Genomic DNA, 20905 nt, shown 5'->3' with positions numbered 1-20905 from the left:
ACATGCTACTTAAAAACTTTGTCCCCTGATTTTGTATGGCTTAAAACCAAATTGCACAAGATTCTTTAAAATACTGAAAACGCCACTTTTTTTCGCAAGTCAGCTAGTTTTTCGTTTGTTTTGTAGCAAAAATAAGTCTGTTTGTGCTTCCATGGACTACAAGGCAGTACTAAACTATGAAATACATTACTTAAAATTCACAAATTTTAGTGTAAGCTACACAATTATAAACCAAAGTGTATCATGCATATTTACATAAACAAATACTTGTGTATAGGTAGAAATTCATATTTTTAAATCATACGATTTTTAAATTGAAAGAGGGAATCATTGTTTGGGATTGGAAGACTAGACATTGAGAAAAACACTGCATTGTACAAAAATATGATTTGTGTATTATGATGACTTAAAAATAATTTTTTTAATTTTAAAGAGTACTGTTACTAAGTTAATGTACTAGTTGTTTAAGTGTGAGGTATATTCTGGATCATTTCAACTTCAATGTATCACATGTTTAAGTTTTTTTTAAAATTCTATAGTAAATCAATATATTTCATTTAAACAAATGATGTTATCTATTATATAGATTCATTTTTAAAAAGATGAATTTATTATGCTGTTTTTATTCTTAAATAAATATATATAAATTTTGTTAATGTATAAATCAAAGAATTGTAGTTCAATTGGTTTAATACAATTGATGAGGGTAATGATATGTTTGTTGACTACATCATCTAATAAGATTCAAACTTCTAGAGGTATGATATAAAGAATGATCCGGATCGTACAATTATATAACAATTTTGATAGAATGATTTCATAATTGTGATAAATAAAAATTAAAATATATTTAACCTACAAACCTCAAATCTAAACAATATAAATATACAAACTTTTCTTTTTAATGAAAAGAGATATTCTACTATTAAAGTTTTTGAATTATTGATTAACTTCAAATTTTATTTTTATTTTTTTCAATCATCCTACAAAACTATATGTTGAGGATATTTTGTTAATTGTGTGAACTATAATAAGAAAATTAATCTACACCCGAAGTTTCTCCTTGACGTTGCAATTTGGAGTGGAAAGTAATAAACTTTTGGAAGTTGAATCGATGGAATTCATTCCAATCATTAGTGATTCAAATGACCATCAATAAATTAGTAAAATTAGTTAATTAAAACACTCTTTTCAACACTACTTTAACTGGCTTGAGATTAGGAGCTCTTTAATTAAGAATAAAGTTAAATATAATGCTTTTAGGGTGATATGATGCTTTGGGATTAAAAATGATGAAGTATATTTAGAGAAAAAATTTTTATAATGATATAAATTCATTTATAAAGACAGAGATGTAAAAGTTTTGGCTTTTGTATAAAGTAGGGCAATGGAATCAAAGTATTGATTATTTATATATTAGATTCTTTCGTATCATAAATAATTCATGTGTTGAATTCATCATCTTATTTATTTATGCTTTTTAATAGTTTTTAATTTTAATTAGTGGTAGTTATATATTTTTCATGAGGATTATAAAAATTTTAGATAATAAAAATAATATAAATAATCTTCATCTACTCAACTTTCTAATGATAGGTTGAGATAGTTGAAAGACATAAAATTGATCTCAATATTTTTTAGTATGGAGATGATTAATCTATTAGAGTTATTGTTGAGCATGTTCTTGAAACAATTGTATTTATTAGTGGGGCCTATGTTTAGAGAACTCTTTTGCAGCTTCATGATGCATATTTTAGCTTGGGGTAGTGATTCTTTTGGCAAATATTCCATTGTTGTGGGCTACTTGAAGATGGTCCGTCAAATTTATAGAGGGGAAGAGGTGTCTTGATGGAAGCAGGTGTGGAATATATTTTCTTGGCCCAAATGTAACTTCTTTATGTGGTTGTTGGTCCAAAATCGTTGTCTCACTTGGGACAATTTGTGTAACTGGATTTTTTGTGGGCCTTCCATGTGTGTTCTTAGCTGTAATAGTGAGGAGTTTGGTTCCCATCTTTTCTTTCAGTGTTCCTTCTCTAGGAAGATTTGGCACTCCTGGTGGGAATGTTGGAATCGTCCCTGTTGGCATGTTTCTTCTCTTGTCGAATTTTGGGACCGATGGGGTCAAGCTCCTATTCACACCTTGTTTCTTCAGGTTTCTTGGTCTTTAGGACCCTCTTTTATTATTTGGCACATCTGGTTGGAAAGGAATCTTCAGATTTTCCAGGATACTAGGTTAGTTGTTATACATGTGTGGTGGAAAATTCTTCATTTACTTCGGGAAACTATTTTGGCTAAGTGTGACTTTGTTGGAGGCCTTGCTCCTAGGGAGATTGATATATGTAGCTAGCTTAATTTCCCTATTCAAGGGGATGCTTATGTTCTTGATCTGCAAAAGGATTGACAGGTTATGAAAAATATGTGTTGTCATCCTGTACGGAAAATTTCCAGTGTGGGTCATTGGAACCCTCCTTCTTGTCGTGTTTTCAAAATTAATATCGATGGGTCTTCTAGGGGTGATCTAGGGCATGCTGGTATTGGTGTTGTGGGGCATGATAGTTATGGGCAAGTCCAGTTTCTATTTTCTATCTATAAAGGGGTTTACATGAATAATTATATGGAGGCTCTTGCTATTTTGGTTGTGGTGGAGCATTGTTGTTCTCTTCACTGGCAATGGATTGTAGTGGAATCTGCTTCCTAGATCATCGTGACTTTGTTGAATCAACAAAACTTTGATGGTGTTAGTTGGCAACTTCAGATTATCATTAGTGATTCAAATGACCATCGATAAATTAGTAAAATTAGATGATTAAATCACTCTTTTCAACACTACTTTAACTGGGTTGAGATTAGGAGCTCTTTAATTGAGAATAAACTAAAATATAATGCTTTTAGGGTGATATGATGCTTTGGGATTAAAATGAAGTATGTTTAGAGAATTTTTTTATAATGATATAAATTCATTTATAAAGACAGATATAGTTGCAAAAGTTTTGGCTTTTGTATAAAGTAGGGCAGTGGAATCAAAGTATTGATTATTTATATATTAGATTCTTTCTTATCATAAATAATTCATGTGTTGAATTCAACATCTTATTTATTTATGCTTTTTAACAGCTTTTAATTTTAATTAGTGGTAGTTATATATATTTCATGAGGATTATAAAATTTTTATATAATATAAATAATCTTCATCCACTCAACTTTCTAATGATAGGTTGAGATAGTTGAAAGACATAAAATTGACCTCAATATTTTTTAGTATGGAGAGAATTAATCTAGTAGAGTTACTTTTGAGCATGTTCTTGAAACAATTGTATTTACTAGTGTGGCCTATGTTTAGAGAACTCTTTTGCAGCTTCATGATGCATATTTTAGCATGGGGTAGTGATTCTTCTGGGAAATATTCTGTTGTTGTTGTCTACTTGAAGCTGGTCTGTCAAATTTATAGAGGGGAAGAGGTGTCTTGGTGGAAACAGGTGTGGAATAGATTTTATTGGCCCAAATGTAACTTCTTTATGTGGTTGTTGGTCCAAAATCGTTGTCTCACTTGGCACAATTTGTTTAAGCGGGGTTTATGTGGGCCTTCCATGTGTGTTCTTGGTTGTAATAGTGAGGAGTCTTCTTCCCATCTTTTCTTTCAGTGTTCCTTCTCTAGGAATATTTGGGGCTCCTGGTGGGAATGTTTGAACCATCCCTATTGGCATGTTTCTTCTCTTGTCGAATTTTGGGACCGATGGGTTCAGGGTCCTATTCGCATCTCGTTTCTTCAAGTTTATTGGTCTTTAGGACCCTCTTTTATTATTTGGCACATTTGGTTGGAGAGGAATCTTCAGATTTTCTAGGATACTAGGTTAGTTCTAATTAATATGAAAAACAGGTTTTAAGGACCCGAAACCTTTAACATAGGAGCATAAAATAGTTCATCAAAAAGAATCCAGACCAACTAAGAACAACATACAAGACGACTGGAAAAGAGGCCAGTTAACTGAAAGGTCTAGGAAAAGAAAGGAACAACAAAGCAGAAAAACTAGGGAAATTGTTTTGGCTAAGTGTGACTTTGTTGGAGGCCCTTCTCCTGGGGAGATTGATATTTGTAGCTAGCTTAATTTCCCTCTCCAAGGGGATGCTTATGTTCTTGATCTGCAAACGGATTGATAGGTTATGAAAATAGGTGTCGTCATCCTTTACAAAAAATTTCCAGTGTGGGTCATTGGAACCCTCCTCATCATGTTTTCAAAATTAATATTGATGGGTCTTCTAGGGGTAATCTGAGGCATGCTGGTATTGGTGGTGTGGGGCGTGATAGTTCTAGGCAAGTCCAATTTCTTTTTACGGTCTATAAATGGGTTTACACGAATAAGTATATGGAGGCTCTTGCTATTTTGGTTATGGTGAAGCATTGTTGTTCTCTTTGCTGGCAATGGATTGTAGTGGAATCTTCTTCCCAAATCATCATGACTTTGTTGAATCAACATAACTTTGATGGTATTAGTTGGCAGCTACAGATTATTATTCGATGGATTCTTTTGTTTTGTAACTTCTTTGAGTTGATCACTTTCATTCACATTCCCAAAGAATGGAATGGGCTAGTTTATTGTCTTGCTAAATGGGCTTCTGACTTTATGGAGGGCTGGTCTATTGAGGATTGGGGACAACTTTCTCCTGTGTTGTCTCAAATGTTGGATCGACTTGTGGATCATGAAAAGTCTTTGTAGTCTTCTTTTGATTTGACTAAATTTTTACCCATCTTTATTGTCAAATCAAGGCTAGTTGTCAAAGGGTTTGAGTTTAATTGGTTAAAATAGTGGGTTCTCATTGTAGAGACCCAAGTTCAATTACCCATAGGGACATCTAAAGTGGAATTCTAAATTGTGACTCTTTCTCTTTGTTAGGATTCCCATAGATACTGAGAGGGGAGGTGAATCAGTATCTAATCGGTGATAAGAATTTCTTAAGTTAAAACATGCAGAACATAAAATAGCAGTATACTAGTATGCAAGAATTAATGCAATAAACAGAATCAGAAACATACACATGAAAAGAACACCATAACACAAGATGTTTAACGAGGAAACCCGATGTGAGAAAAACCTCGGTGGGATTTGTGACCCACAATATTCACTCACTGGCCAATAAGAGAATATTACTTACAATAGGGGCCTGCACATGCAGGAAGGCCAACTGCCTAGAGCTCACTGCTTAATGAGAAGTCACACTAACTTACAATGAGGATTATACTAATCCAAAGATCTGTACTGTTTTATAATATACCGGATTCAGTACCGGTTCTAACTCTATTCTTTACATATACCCTTGACCTATAATTCACACATTAGGTTTGCCTAATAACTTTCTCTTATGCTCGCTACACTTCCTCTCTAAATGTCTACAATGATCTCCTTTATATACAAGAGTCATTTTACAATTTTCCAAGTCGGCTTACAATAATAAACAAAATATTACATATCAAAAATCCTGTCGGCCTTTATGCCAGCATACATCTTTTCTTCTATGTTGGTGTCGGTGCCGGTGTAGAGTGATCTTGTTGATTCCAGTGCACTGTCTTGCTTGTGTAATGCTTTGCCGGTATGAAGTCTTGTCGGTGCCATAGGATTGCAAGGTTGCCATCAATGACAAAACCTTCAATCACACACAATGTCTCATTGGAGTGTCCTTATGCCAACACTCTTCCATAGGATGTGTTTTCTAAATCAAAGTGGTTTTCTAAGTAGTGACTCTTGATCTTCCAAGATGATTTCTAATGTGTTTTCTTGTAAGAAGATTGTATTGTTCGAATGTTGATGCTCATATGAAAAAAATATTTGTAATTGATATTCAATTCAAAAAAATTATCTAGGCTAATTAATATAGCAAACAAAAAAATTGCAACACTCAATTTTTTTTTTTATCTTTAATAGATTATATGGTTGATCTATTGTGCTATTAAAAATAAATTTAAAAAACTCTATGCTTAATATTAATTAATGATGAAATATGATTCAAAAAATCAATAATGAAACTAGTTATACAATATACTACCAATATCCACAAAGAAATAAATAAAGCAAACATTACTAAAATATGTTATAAGAACATAAAGAAATATAGCTAAAACTTATCTAAATAATTAGTAGAAAATCCAAAAGCAAAGAGGGGAGTTAGAGAATAGGAATTAACATTCAAGTATACTCAAAGATGCAAGAAATCAAACAAAGATAAAGGAAATCAACATATTACATGATTAAAAAATAACCATAGTCACAAAACAAAGTTGAATGAAACTAAGAAGAGTGTGTGTATATGTTTGGACACCAAGGAAATCGAATAAAATTAAAACAAGCTATAAATATGTTAAAATTGGTTGAGTAAATAATAAATAATATGTAATAGATAGTTTGATGACACATCCATCTCCCTCCCACCCCTTTCACATTCCCTTCTACTACCTCTAGGTTGTGTTTCCCTCTCTACTATGCTACAAGGTGTGTGCCCTTGGTCTCCTTGTGTTGTGCAACATAGCACTCAGGTTTGTGACATGACTTAACTAACTCACATGGATTTTATAAGTCTAGTGGTTTTATATGACATTAACAAGTCAATCTTTTGGTGCAACGACAACCGTACTTCTAACAAGTGGTATCAGAATTTTGGTCACAGGTTCAAACCCACTCTCTTATGTTTGGGGGCGGGGGATTTTTGTAAGGTTTGTGCCTTGGTATCCTTGTGTTGTACAATTTAGTGCTCAGGTTTATGACATGGCTTACCCGCCTCTTGTGGATTCTATAAGTCTAATGGTTGTATCATGCATTAACAGGTCAATCATTTGGTGCAATGACAACCGTACTTCTAACATACTACACAACTTGTGTCTCTTGTGCCTACTTGTAGTGTGAGGAGCCTATTTTATCATACCTTGTTGTTGCAGAGGTGGGTGTTGAAATTTTTGCTCACCCTCTCTTGTCATCCCTAGTTTGGTAGTCAGAAGCCTATATTAGGACTTTTGTGGGGACTGGTGGTTCTCTTAAAGATGATGTTTGGGATTTTGTTTCTTCTCTGAGTACTTCTGGAGTTGGTATTGAGAGATCTTCAACTTCTTTAGCTACTACTAGGGTGGTTAGAATTGTTGGCACTTAGATTTTTTCCTAGGTCATAGGTTTTGTTGTTGTGCTTCCTCCCAGGAGTAAATCTTGCCCACTTCTTTATGCCGAACTTTTCCCTATGGTGGTGTTGTGACAGGGATTTGCACCCGATGCAAGTGTAGAATACCTGCAATCTCGTAAAACATGGGACTACTCTCAAGCTATGGGTATCCTATTGGGAGAGTATACCTTCGAATTATAGGCCACCTTCCTATTAGATCACCTAAAACTTAAATGAAATATAACCGAAAAATGGATAGAAAGATATGATGAAAAACTAAAAATTAGACTACTAAGGTGATCCACCAATGATAAAAAAGACCTACAAACTGCTTACATATCCACAAGATAACCAACTAATGAAACTGTTTAAACTCACAACTCAAATATACATGTCTCCAAAAATGATTCTCAGGAAAGGCTAGCTTACTGATTCTCACAAAAAGGAGAACAATAGTGTTCACACAATTTTGATGCAATAGAATCACATACACAATCAGAGACCTGCACTATAACATGTACTTTAGCACTAAGAATCTGAAGAAACTAAGACAAAATCAAGGATTCTACAAAATAATCACATAATTTTTTAATCAAAATGCTTATAATCATAACAATCAGACTGAAGTATTCAAGGAGGAACTTGACTTCTTTATTGAAAACGAGGAACTTTCTGCAATACAAATCTGGAAAACTCATAAGAAAATGAGTTATAATGTATGAAATCTCTACTATCACAGGTACCAAACTCAGAACTAGAGAATAATTGAGTGACCAAAACTCACTTATACAAAATACCTCCCAAAATTCAAATTTTAAATTTTGGCTCCAAAATGATGAGTTGCCAAAACCTCCAACCTCTCCAACAAAATTAGGCATAAACTGAAAGAGAAACTCCCCTCAAACTACCAAAAAGAGTTATCAAAATGACCACAACCTCCTTGGGTGGATGCAACTGAAAATCCCTTAAAATAAGGGATGAAACTGAAAGAAACACATAGTTGACTCCCTAAAAATCCTCTTTGACTAAAGCAATATCCACTTGGACCTTGTAACTGACAACAAACTACCAATTTGGTGACAAATCACCTATTTTAGCTCCACTTGTTGGCAATGAACTCCAATTATCTCTTAAATACCTAGATTATAACTTAAAAGTAACTCAGTCTTCTCATTTTGACTCAAGCTTTTTGAGAGGACGTAGTTTCCTATTTGCATTGATAAATAACTTTTATTAAAGTGATAGATATCGTCACTCTTAATAAAGTTTCTACATCTTTTGAAAATCAATGCTTACCGTAGACACATAAATCTGTCCACTTAATTAAATGACTATTTAGTATTTATTTGATTATTTAACCATCAATAAATAATTAATTAAATTAATATTTAATCAATTCATCTTAACCATCTTCTCCTATTAATTAAATAAATTATTCAATTTATTTGAGTTAATTCACTTAACCAAATCTAGACCATTAATTAAATAAATAAATCATATTTGTTTAATTAAATCTTCTCTCACATTTAAATAAATTAATATTTATTTAAATCCCCCAAAATCCCATCTCTCACATTTAAATAAATTAACATTTATTTAAATCACCTTTATCCTCCATACAAATGCAAGTTGCACAACTATTTTAAATAAATAAATAATTTACTTAAAATCCTATTTATCTTCACCCACTTGAAACCTTTAATGGATTCCTTTAAAGTCTTCAAACTTAATGGCTTCCTTCTAGAGTCTTCTCAAGCCTTTAATGGTTTCCCTTAAAGTCTTCAAACTTAATGGCTTCTTTCTAGAGTCTTCTTAAGCCTTTAATGGTTTCCCTTAAAGTCTTCAAGCATTTAATGTTTTATCTTCCTTTTTTTCATGTAAATAAATTAAGATTTATTTAAATAGAATCCAAAATTCACATTCACATTTAAATAAATTAATACGTATTTAAATATCTATCCAAATGCAAATTACACCATTTAATTGAAATAAATGATTATATTTTAATTGAAAATCCCAAAATTCCTCCCACTTGCATTCTCCTACAAAATCCACTTGCATGCTTAAATCCCTTCTAGATTATTCTAACTCTTTCTAATTAGCCTAATCATATCCTAATCATTGTCACATTCCTAAATAAAAGGAAGTCACTTCTCAAAAACCTCCAAAGTCTTCAATAACCATTAAAGGCTTTATGTCTTCAAGTGTTTAACCTCTAAAGTCTTCCAAACCATTAAAGGCTCTTACATAACCATTTATGGTTAACTCACCTTTTACCTTTGGTTAGAGACTTTCCTCTAACTTAACCATCCTTTTGAGTCATGGGTCTCTTCAAAGAATTTATTTCTTTGACTAAGGTAACCATTTAACCCTTGCACATTCATTTATCCCTTGGATAAAAGGAATATCCATTAACCTAACCCTAACCCAACCCCCTAGGGTAACCATCATGTCCCCTCAAGCATTTAATGCTCCTTATCTCTCCTCTCAAGCCTCCTCATGGTGACACTTGTCAACATGGGATTGGGTTGAAAGTCTCACATCGATTGAATATCTTTCAATCCTAACCCGTGTTAAGATTGCTCAATCTTAACCCTTCATTTCTCCATTTCTTCTATAAATAGAACCCTTATCCTCAACCAAAGAAAGGAAGCATTAGAGTATTGTTACTATACTGGTATTAGCATAGAGTTTTTTCATAGCATCACTATCTACACTTGTATAGCATTTGTTTATCATATCCAACCATCTTGAATCTCCATATGGCATCCATGGCTAGTGCTAAAAGCTGAGAGCTATGCTCATTTGGGACTTGGAGAGGGGAGAAACAAGGGAGAAGCATAAAAAGGCATCATGGAAGAATCTTAGGGAGGCTCTTCTCCTTTCTTTTGTTTCATTAAACTTCTTTCATGCTTTTTGAAATATCTTTTGATATGTTTGGAATGGTTTTTAGTTCTTTGTTTTGGTTTTATGGTTGAAACTAACTTATTAACATTGAACTTTGTTGTTGCCTTGTCCCCATTTCCATGACATCACTTATTATAAGGAGTTTTATAAGTGTTTATATAAAATACATAAAATGAATCACAAGGCATAAAACAAAAGGATGTCATGGCTCAAATATTAAAATTAAGCTTATTGTAAAATAAAGGCAAAAGCCTTATGATGAATACTAAGAGGGGGGGGGGTGAATTAGTATGCCAAAAATCTTTGCACTAAAACCCTTACATAGTCTAAGGATAAACCGGTAAAGCAGTCTAACAGTCAAACCAGTTACCACATATGCAAACCAAAATGCGAATAAAGCATTCACCCACAAAAGCAATACAACCATAACACAATATATTTGATGTGGAAACCCAACTGGGAAAAAACACGGTGAGATGGAACTCACAAGTCACTATCTGCAGAATAGAAACCAGACCGGTTAAGATCTTACAATGTTCTTCACCAGAACAAATCCTATTAGGAATCTCAATCTAGGAGATAAGTCCGATTAAAGACTACCTCGTTAGAGGATTTTAGATTCACATGTGTGAACCACCTTGTTAGAGGATTTTACAAAGGCTTTGAGGCCTACCTGGTTAAGGGCTATAGACTTGTCAAAGATGTGAGTAATCAACAAGTGTTTGATCTTTCTAATAGCACAAACTGCTTGGTTAGATCTAGTATTGCTCACAGCTAATGCATTCCAGCATTACTTCAGCCTCCTCTATCTCTCTCTCAGTTACAACTCGATCTTCTCTGATAAGATCTCTCTCAACTTTCACCTTAAACCCTAGCTCAACATTAACCCTTTTCGCAACTTCTTCAACAACTCAAAAACCCTAGACATGATGTCCTTTTAAAGGAATCTGATTTCATGTTAGTCCAATAGGATTACATTACAATTTCCAAGGTTCAGTGAATTTAGACATATTCAGTAACACGACACAAGAATGACCGTCAATGTGTCGGTACCATCAAACAATCGGTGGATTGGTAACTCATCACAAAATGCTGGTTGGTAACTCATCACAGAGTGTTACCAGTTCATACAAAATACCGGTTGCCAGTTTGACAAAATTGAAGACTGGTAAGAATGTGTTGTGCCACTTTTTCTTCCTCGTACCACTTATGATCTGTGAACCGCTTGGGGTCGACATGCCACTTCAGACCGGGAGACACATTCTGCAAAATCACCACTAGTCTAGAGACTAGTATACAACATACCGATTGGAACAAAATACCGGTTGAGCATAAGCTCATACATATAAAGGGGATCTTAATACAAGTGTGTGTCCATCAATGACAATCACAACATAAACCACAAAAATGCCAACACCTTATAACTCCTATTGACATCTTTAGGGTTTTAAAACCCTAAGACAAGAGTGACAAAAAAGATAATAACATTTGATTTTTTTTTATTTGTTTCATTGTTGGTAATTTTATGAGGGATGGAGACCTAGGTTTCGAGCTAAAAACAACTCCATTGAGCCCAAATCTCTGCTTTTGATGATTTGTTGAAGTTCTCGTGGTAAGCCCACTATGCTAAAGATTGATTTGCTCTTTATTTTTCTGCAAATGGTGGTGGTTGTTGGGTATTTCATGGCACGGATTGAACTATGTCATCCACAAATATTGATATTTCCCTTTGAAAGTCTCTATAGCTTGTTGTTTGTATCAAAAAGGTCATTGCCCTTGTTATTATGGTATTTTTCTTGAAATCTTCATTGGCTCTGAGTACCCTGTGATTGCATATTTAACTCGACTATGATTGTTCTTGTGCTTATTGACATCTTCATTTTTTACTCCATCCTCCCATACCCAGGGCTATTTCACTATTGTTGTAGATGTGGTTCTTCATCTCTGATGTCCTTTGAGTGTTGTTCACTGTTTTATATTCTATGTTCTTTGTATTGAAATATTGACCTCACATTACTGTCACATGATCTTATATAATGTTGTAGTGATTTGACAATTTGTTGATTGTTGGCATATTGCATGAAGATTGCTTTAATCAAGTTTAAGTATTGTCATTGATGTCAATTGTAACCAGTAATGATGTTGTTATGCAGTCGGTAGTTGTGCAAGTGAAGGAAATCGGTATTACTTAAGAAGTAGTAAGATCAACTGGTAACCCTACCTGTTGATGTGCCCAACCCTAACTGATGGAGCATGGTGAATTGGTTGTGTTGATTTGTGTTGGTCTATGATAAAATGGTGATAGGAGATGATTATGTCACGTATGCATGATTGTATGTGATGAGTTTCAAAGTGGTTTTTGATGCATAGAGATAATAATGTTTACTTGGGAATCAACAAGTGCATTGCATGAAGTCAAAACCGCATGATGAGTTATAGGTTTCGATGAGCAGTGATTAAGGAGCGGTCAAGGTTGCCTAGGACAATATGCAATTATTTCTATGTAATCCAATGATCATTTTTGAACCAATTTTTGTTTGTAATCTCTATGAGATCTTAGGTTTGTGATGTTTTACCAACCTATTGTTTTGCCTATAAGGTCGATGAGTTGTTTAGTTGTAGTGTTGATAAGTTTGGTTGAGTGTCGGTGTGTTTAATTGTCAAACCAGAAGGAGTATCTACATAATGTTTGAAGGAAGATAAGAGCATGAAAGGATCTGATCAAGAAGATTGTACTATTACCAGATCAACATAAACCCTGTTATTCTCTAACAATTAAAATAGTTAAATCCCTTAACATGGTAAGCTTTCACAGTCTTGATGTTTTCTAAATCCTCTAACCAGGTGATCCATTGGCTTGGATTTTCAAATCCTCTACCGAGGTTACTCCTAACTGGGTATTTCTTCTAACAGGGCATTATAGTCAATCCCTTGATAGGGTGGTCTTTAACAGGATCTATTCCTAACAAGACATTTTGTAAAGCTTTAACAGGACAGGGCAAACTTTAGAAGAGTTTAGAATACTTGTGGGTATTCATCCCCACTGTGGTTTTTCCCATTTGGGTTTCCACATAAAAAATCATTGTGTCAAGTGGTGAATGGTTTTTGTGGTTATGTTTTGATATAGTTAATTTTCTTAACTGATAAATCCACTTAGATGTGTTAAGATGACCGACAATAATCTGAAATGTGCTTTTACTATTATCAGTAAAACGATTTGATGTTTTGGTAAAATGGTTTGATGTTTCAGATCTATTATACTATTATTTTGGTATATCTATTGCTCTTCAACTATTGCTTCTCTGCTGATAAGCACTATCAGTTTACCTCTCTTCACCCTCCTTCACTTCTGCTCTAGTAAGTATGAACACTACTGGTTCTTTCCTTCAACCGGTTGAAAGATTCAAACCGGTTCTCTCTCACTTCCACTCTTTTCATAGATGTTCGTTGAGCACTTGGCTGATTTGTTCTCACTTGCAAAAGTCTTCAACTTCGCAATCACACAATATTCCTCTATTCAGCAGCAACATTCTTCTTCTTCCGCCGTATGCTTATATACTAGCTTTCTCTCCAAAACCAATTCAAAAACCAGGCGGTTAGGGTTTCCTCATCATTCTCGAGGCAAACTAAATCCAATCAGATCTTGCAAGATTTGATCTTTCTGACATCTGAATGCACAACTCCACCATGGTCGCATCTCCTAGATCATGCCTTCCCTTTCTAGCGACTTGCTTTTTACCCTCATAGCTAATCTATCAATCAATCAAAAAAGATTTGTTGTTTTTTTTCCTTCATCACCTCAATCTTCTCAATCTTTCTTAGTTGACTTGTAGTTATCTTCTAGACCTCAAGCCTCAAGCCCCTGCAATAGCTTTGCGACATGTCTTGTGATTTGGGTGAGTTTTCATTAAAGCTGACCAACCCTACAACAACCCTGTCATTGTACATTCTATCTTTATCCAAACGTGGGTTTGCCATGTTGACTCTATGTCGACTATCTGCTAGCTTGGAACTTCAAGTTGGTCCAAGTAAGATCATTGACCAACCACCCTACCGGTTCCTTACTTCTGTCAATTTGCTAACCCTTCCAGTCTCAACCATTTTACCAATTACCTTATCATATCTGCTCTCATCTTGAACTATCGATATAACTCTCAAACCAATCTCCAAACTTGTAAGTCCTAAGTATGCTCATTCCCACAATGGGGAGATCTTCTACAACTGCACCTTGCTTATATAACCGGTAGACTTACATACCAGTTATCACTCTTGATAACACCATGTCATCATTATTCTCAAGGCTCCATCTTCCTTCAGTCAGTTCAGATTCCTCTGTTTGTATCTACTCAAACTTGCCTTTTCCCTAATTATCTTTGACCATATCACAACTGGTTTGTCAAGATGACAAACACTTCATACTTCCTCTATACTGGCATCATGCCTTCTCTTCTAGTCTAGTGCATAACCCTGATCTCATGCACTTAGGGCATTCCTTCAATTCATTGGTGGATTCAGTGTGATCCTTCAAGTGCTTGCCTTTACCTCTTCACTCTTATCTGTCCAAACTATGATGCACTTGATGCATAATAGGAGATAAGCTCCACTTACTTGATGAAGTAACACCTTGTCTTCTACATCCTTACAACCTACCAGTTCATCCTTTTCTTCCAGTGTTGATTTGATTTAGATAACATTCTACCTCTTTATCACAACTAACCACTCAACCACCTTTTTGTCCCATCACAAAAGTTATGCACTAACTTGTTTTTTACCTTTATTGGTGTTCTGTAGCATAAGGTGATATCCAAGATATCACATCCTGTACTTCTTCAACACTTTGTTGCACATACATCTCTTCTACCGATGGGCATCCCATACCGGTTGACATCAATGACAACACAACGCCAACAAATTCATCATATCATCAATTGGTATTAGAGCATTTTAGGTCCTCTAGTGTATAATCCTAATAGCTTGAGGTAAAGATATAGGAGAACAGGTGAAGAAAGAAGGTCCAAAGTTCAATAGGGAAAAAAACAAAATCTGGAGTGATAGGATGAAAATCTATATTAAGAGTCTAGGAAGCCAATATTGGGAACATGTGGTTACCAAATATACCTTACCTAGTGGGGTTCTGTCTGATGATCAAAAAAAAGGAACTACAAGAGAATAATCAAGCATTGGAGGCCATTATCAGTTCCCTGTTTGATGCAGAGTATGTTGATGTCCATGGTTTGGAGACTACTTATGATGTGAGGAAGAAACTTGAAGATATCTATAGCAGTGATGAGCATGTGAAGATTGCCAAAGAAGAGAGTTTGAGAGGTAAATTTGATGACATGTGGATGGTTGAAGGTGAGAATATCCAATAGTATGGTCAAAGGATCAAGGAGATAGTCGATGAGATTAAAAGTCCTAGTGGTAAAGTGGAGGATACCATAGTGGTTAGCAATGTGTTGAGAACCCTTCTACCAGTTGAGCTTAAAGAACTGGTGGCCAAGCGGTTACCTAGAGGTATGGGTAAGTACAGAGGTAAACTACCTTTAAAGTGTTTTGCATGTAACGCGATTGGACACATTGCAGCTAACTATCCAAATGGAGACAATGAGCATAAATGTGAGAAGTATAAGAAGTAAAAAGGCAAAGGCAAAAGAGATTGTCTCATTTCTATTGATGGAGGAATCACAGATGAGGAGTCTGAAGATGATGCAAATGAGGACATTGTCTTTGTTTCCATTAAAGAGGATACATCTGATCAAAAGTCATTATTCTCTCGCATGGATAGTTATGATTATTGGATTATTGATAGTGGTTATTCACACCACATGATCGATGACCAAAATAAATTTCCTACTCTGAACAAATTTGATGGAGGTGTAGTAAGATTTGGAAATGACTCACCTTGCATGGTAAAAGGAAAAGGAACCATTTATCTTAATGGGAAGAGAAGTGCAGATGATGTCTCCTGGGTTGAAGGCTTGAAACACAATCTTTTGAGTGTTGCCCAACTCAGTGACAGAGGTTATTCACTGGAATTCAAGAATGGAATGTGCAAAATCTATGGAATAAAAGGTGAACTAATTGCAACCAACAAGCAGACAAAAGGTAAGTTGTTTCACCTAAATCCTAAAGTCAACAACTATTTAATTGCTAAAGTAGATGACAGTTGGCTTTAACATAGGAGATTTTGTCATGTAAACTTTGATAACATTGTCAAAGTCAGTAAGTCCAAAATGGTAAGAGGTTTGTCTCAGTTGGACAAACAGGTGAATTCTCTGTGTAAGGAATGTCAGTTAGGAAAGATGACATCCTCAAATTTTAAGAGAAAATCCTTCTCAATAGAACATTTGCTAGATTTGGTTCATATAGACCTTCGTGGACCAATAAGGACTAGAAGCATTCAAAGTGATCAGTATTTTATGATCTTCACTGATGATTGCTCAAGAATGATGTGGGTCACATTCTTGAAGGATTAAAAAAAAGCCTTTAGTGAGTTCAAGGCATTCAAGGCCTTAGCTGAAAAGTAAAGTGGAAAGAAGATAAAGTGTCTTAGAACTGATTAAGGTGGTGAATTTACTTCTAAGGAATTCACTAAATATTGTGAAGATAATGGAATTAAGAGGCAATTTTCTATAGTGAGGACACCACAATAGAATGGTATTGCAGAGAGAAACAACCAGTCATTTATTGACGTTGCTAGAACTATGCTAATACATGGTAGTGTTGCTAAGACTTTCTGGAGAGTAGCTATCACCACAACTATCTATAATATGAATCGGGTATTGGTTGAAAGAGGTAAGGATAAAACTCCTTATGAATACTGGTATGGTAGATCACCTAATGTTAGTTACTTTAAGGTTTTTGGTAGTAAATGTTTTATCAAGAAAGGTAACTATGACGGTAAATTTGATGCTAAGTGTGATGAAGGCATATTTCTTGGGTACTCCACCAAGAGAAAAGCCTACAAATGTTACAACAACCAGACACAAAAGATCATTGAAAATGCTAATGTCTAAGTGGATGAGTATCCTGAAGATTCAAGAGAGACCAACAAGAAGAAGAAGGAAGATGAACCTTACATTTTGATCTTGGAGCCAAAACCGGTGAAGCTAGAAGTTGGTGAGATGAATGCTACAATACCAAATAAACCAGAATAGGTAGATTCTTTAGAAGATGAAGATAGTGAGGAAGAAGAATTTGATGATCCTGATCATGTTATTCTGAGGTATGTAAGACTCAATCATGATCCTAATCAAATTATTGGTGATGAAGATGCTGGAGTGTTAACCGGAAGAAGAATTAGAGAGAATTATTGTATTATCTCCACTATTGATCCCAGAACAATAAAGGAAGTTTTTGGACATGATCACTTGGTCAAAGTTATGGAAGAGGAGCTTGACCAGATTGAGAAGAACAAGACATGGACCCTAGTACCCAAATTGGTGAACAAAAATGTAATAGGTACCAAGTGGGTTTTTAGGAATAAAGTGAATGAAGATGGAGTAGTAGTCAGAAACAAAGCCAAACTGGTATGCAAAGGTTATTTATAGGAAGAAGGAGAAGACTATGGCAATACATTTGCACCAATTTCAAGATTAGAAGGTTTTAGGACTCTACTTGCATTTGCAGCATATAGGGGATTCAAAGTATATCAGATGGATATGAAATCAACATTTATAAATGGAATACTAGAAGAGGAAGTCTACATTGAACAACCAGATGGTTATGCTTTGACTGATGCAAAGGATATGGTTTGCAAACTACACAAGGCATTATATGGACTAAAGCAAGCACCAAGAGCATGGTATGAAAGACTACATTCACATTTGGTGAAGATAGGTTTTTAGAGAACTAGTGAAGACAACAATATATATCTCAAGACTATAGGAGATAAGATACTGGTTAGTGAGGTGTTTGTGGATGATATTATTTTTCGAGGCAATGATGACATGAGTGATGACTTTGCAAATGAGATGAAAAGTGAATTTGAGATGTCTGATAAAATGATTTATAGGTTTGTAAATTCAACAGATGAAGAATGGTATCTTTATCACTCAGTCCAAATATGTGATAGAGGTATTGGAGACATTTGGAATGGGAGACCGTAAACTAGTTGGGACACCAATGGTTATAGGCTATAAACTATCTAAGGAGGATGATGCTACATCCGTTGATGAAAATGAGTACAAGCCAATGATAGGAAAACTACATTATGTTGTTGACAGTAGACCGGATATTACTCATGCACTTGGATTAGTTGCTAGATTTCAGAAGAACCTAAAGGAGACACACATGGTAGCAACTAAAAGGATATTCAGATACTTGAAAGGTAATATTGATTATGGATTATAGTATCCATATGTAGGTAACTTAAATTTGAAAGTGTATACAAATGCAGACTGTGCATGAAATGTTGATGACAGAAAGAGTACAACCAGAGGTGCATTCTTTCTTGGACGAAGACTTGTATCTTGGAGTAGCAAGAAGAAAATTTGTACATCACAGTCAACTATTGAAGCTGAATATGTTGCAACATATATGAATTGTACCCAGTCAATTTGGATGAAACACATTTTGGAAGGTTTAAGTTGAAGATCACAAAACTGGTAAGAATTTTCTGTGATAACACCAATGCAATAAATATTTCAAAGAACCTAGTGTTGCATGCTAGAACCAAGCATATTGAGCTGAAATGTCATTTCTTGAGAGAGAAAGTGCAGAGTAAAGATGTGATACTGGAGCATATATCTACTAAGGAACAACTGGCGGATATATTTACTAAACCTCTACCTAAAGCTATTTTTGAGTACCTTAGAAGCCAGCTAGGGGTTGTGCCCCTACATGAGGTTAGTTGAATAGACGTGGAAGACATCAGTCCCAGAGGTAATTGAAGAATATTGAAGTAGGATTGGTGTAGAGTGGAGCTACTCCACAGGTGGAGCAACTTGATGCAAAACAATGAAGTATGACACTATGTTTTACTTTCACTTTGGCATTATTGTCAAAGGGGGAGAAGAACTGTATGATTATGGGGGAGAAGAATTGAGAGAATAATTGTAACTATTTACTAGTTGAAGACATGGAGAGTTGAAGGAAAGTACATGGTAAAATGTAAAGAAGGATTCCTATACCTGTGTATGTGCATTACTCTCAATCATCACAATCAAGGGTATTGGAATTTGTATTGCCATCAATGCCAAAGGGGGAGATTGTTGGAATATTGCATAAATATTGCATTAATGAAGTTTAATTATTATCATTGATGTCAATTGTAATCGATAATGATGTTTTATGCAACTGGTAGTTGTGCAAGTGAAGAAAACTAGTATTACTTAAGAAGTAGTGAGATCAACTAGTAACCCTACTTGTTGATGTGCCAAACCCTAATTGATGGAGCATGGTGAATCAGTTGTGTTGAATTGTGTTGGTCTATGATAAAATGGTGATAGGATATGATTATGCCATGTATGCATGATTTCATGTGATGAGTTTCACAATGATTTTTGGCATGTAGAGATAACTATTTTTTTCTTAGGAATCAATAAGTGCATTGCAGGAAGTGGAAACCGCATGATGAGTTACAAGTTTCGATGAGTAGTGATCAAGGAGCGGCTGAGGTTGTCTAGGATAATGTGCAATGATTTATATGTAATCCAATGGTCATGTTTGAATCAACTTTTGTTTGTAATCTCAATGAGATCTTAGGTTTGTGATGTGTTACCGACCTATTGTTTTGCCTATAAGGTCAATGAGTTGTTTTGTTGTAGTGTTGACAATTTTGGTTGAGTGTCGATGTGTTTAATTGTCAAACCAAAAGGAGTATCTACAGAATGTTTGAAGGTAGATAGGAGCATGAAAGGACCTAATCAAGCAGATAGTGCTATTACTAGATCAGCATAAACCATGTTGTTCTCTAACAATTATAACAGTTAAATCCCTTAACCGAGTAAGCTTTCATAGGCTTGGTGTTTTCTAAATCCTCTAACCAGGTGATCCATTAGTTTGGATTTTCAAATCCTCTATCGGGGTTACTCCTAATAGGGTATTGCTTCTAACAAGGCATTATAGTCAATCCCTTGATAGGGTGGTCTTTAATAGGATATGTTCCTAAAAGGACATTTTGTAAAGCTTTAATAGGCTTGGATCCTAACACGGTGAACTTTAGGAGAGTTCATAATATTTGTAAGTATTCATCCCCACCATGGTTTTTCCTATTTGGGTTTCCATGTAAAAAATCATTATGTCAAGTGATGAATGGTTTTTGTGGTTATGTTTTGATATAGTTAATTTGCTCAACTGATAAATCCACTTAGATGTGTTAAGTTGACTAGTAGTAATCTGAAATGTACTTTTACTATTGTTAGTAAAATGATTTGATATTTTGGTAAAATGGTTTGATGTTTCAAATATGTTATATTGTTGTTTTGGTATATCAGTCAACTGGTAAACTTGTGAGTGCAGTTATAGTTTATTGTTTAGTGTTTGAACCGGTTAGTTCAAGAATTGTTTTATGAGTTGGTTTTTGAGTTTGGTGAAAGATTAGTTTATTTTCTATCTATTGATTCACCCCCCCTCTCAGTAGTTGTCTGGATCCTTATTGATTCATCATATCATCAATTGGTACCAGAGCATTTCAGGTCCTCTAGTGTCTAAGCCTAACAACTTGAGGTAAAGATCTAGGAGAACATGATGAAGATAGAAGGTCCAAAGTTCAATAGGGAAAACTACAGAATCTGAAGTGATAGGATGAAAATTTATATTAAGAGTCTAGAAAGCCAATATTGGGAACATATGGCTACCAAATATACCTTACCTAGTGGGATTATATCTAATGATCAAAAGAAGGAACTACAAGAGA

This window comes from Cryptomeria japonica, chromosome 4 (assembly GCF_030272615.1).
Source record: "Cryptomeria japonica chromosome 4, Sugi_1.0, whole genome shotgun sequence".
Lineage (NCBI taxonomy): Eukaryota > Viridiplantae > Streptophyta > Pinopsida > Cupressales > Cupressaceae > Cryptomeria > Cryptomeria japonica.
The sequence above is the reverse complement of the archived record's forward strand: the minus strand, read 5'-3'. Positions refer to the sequence as shown.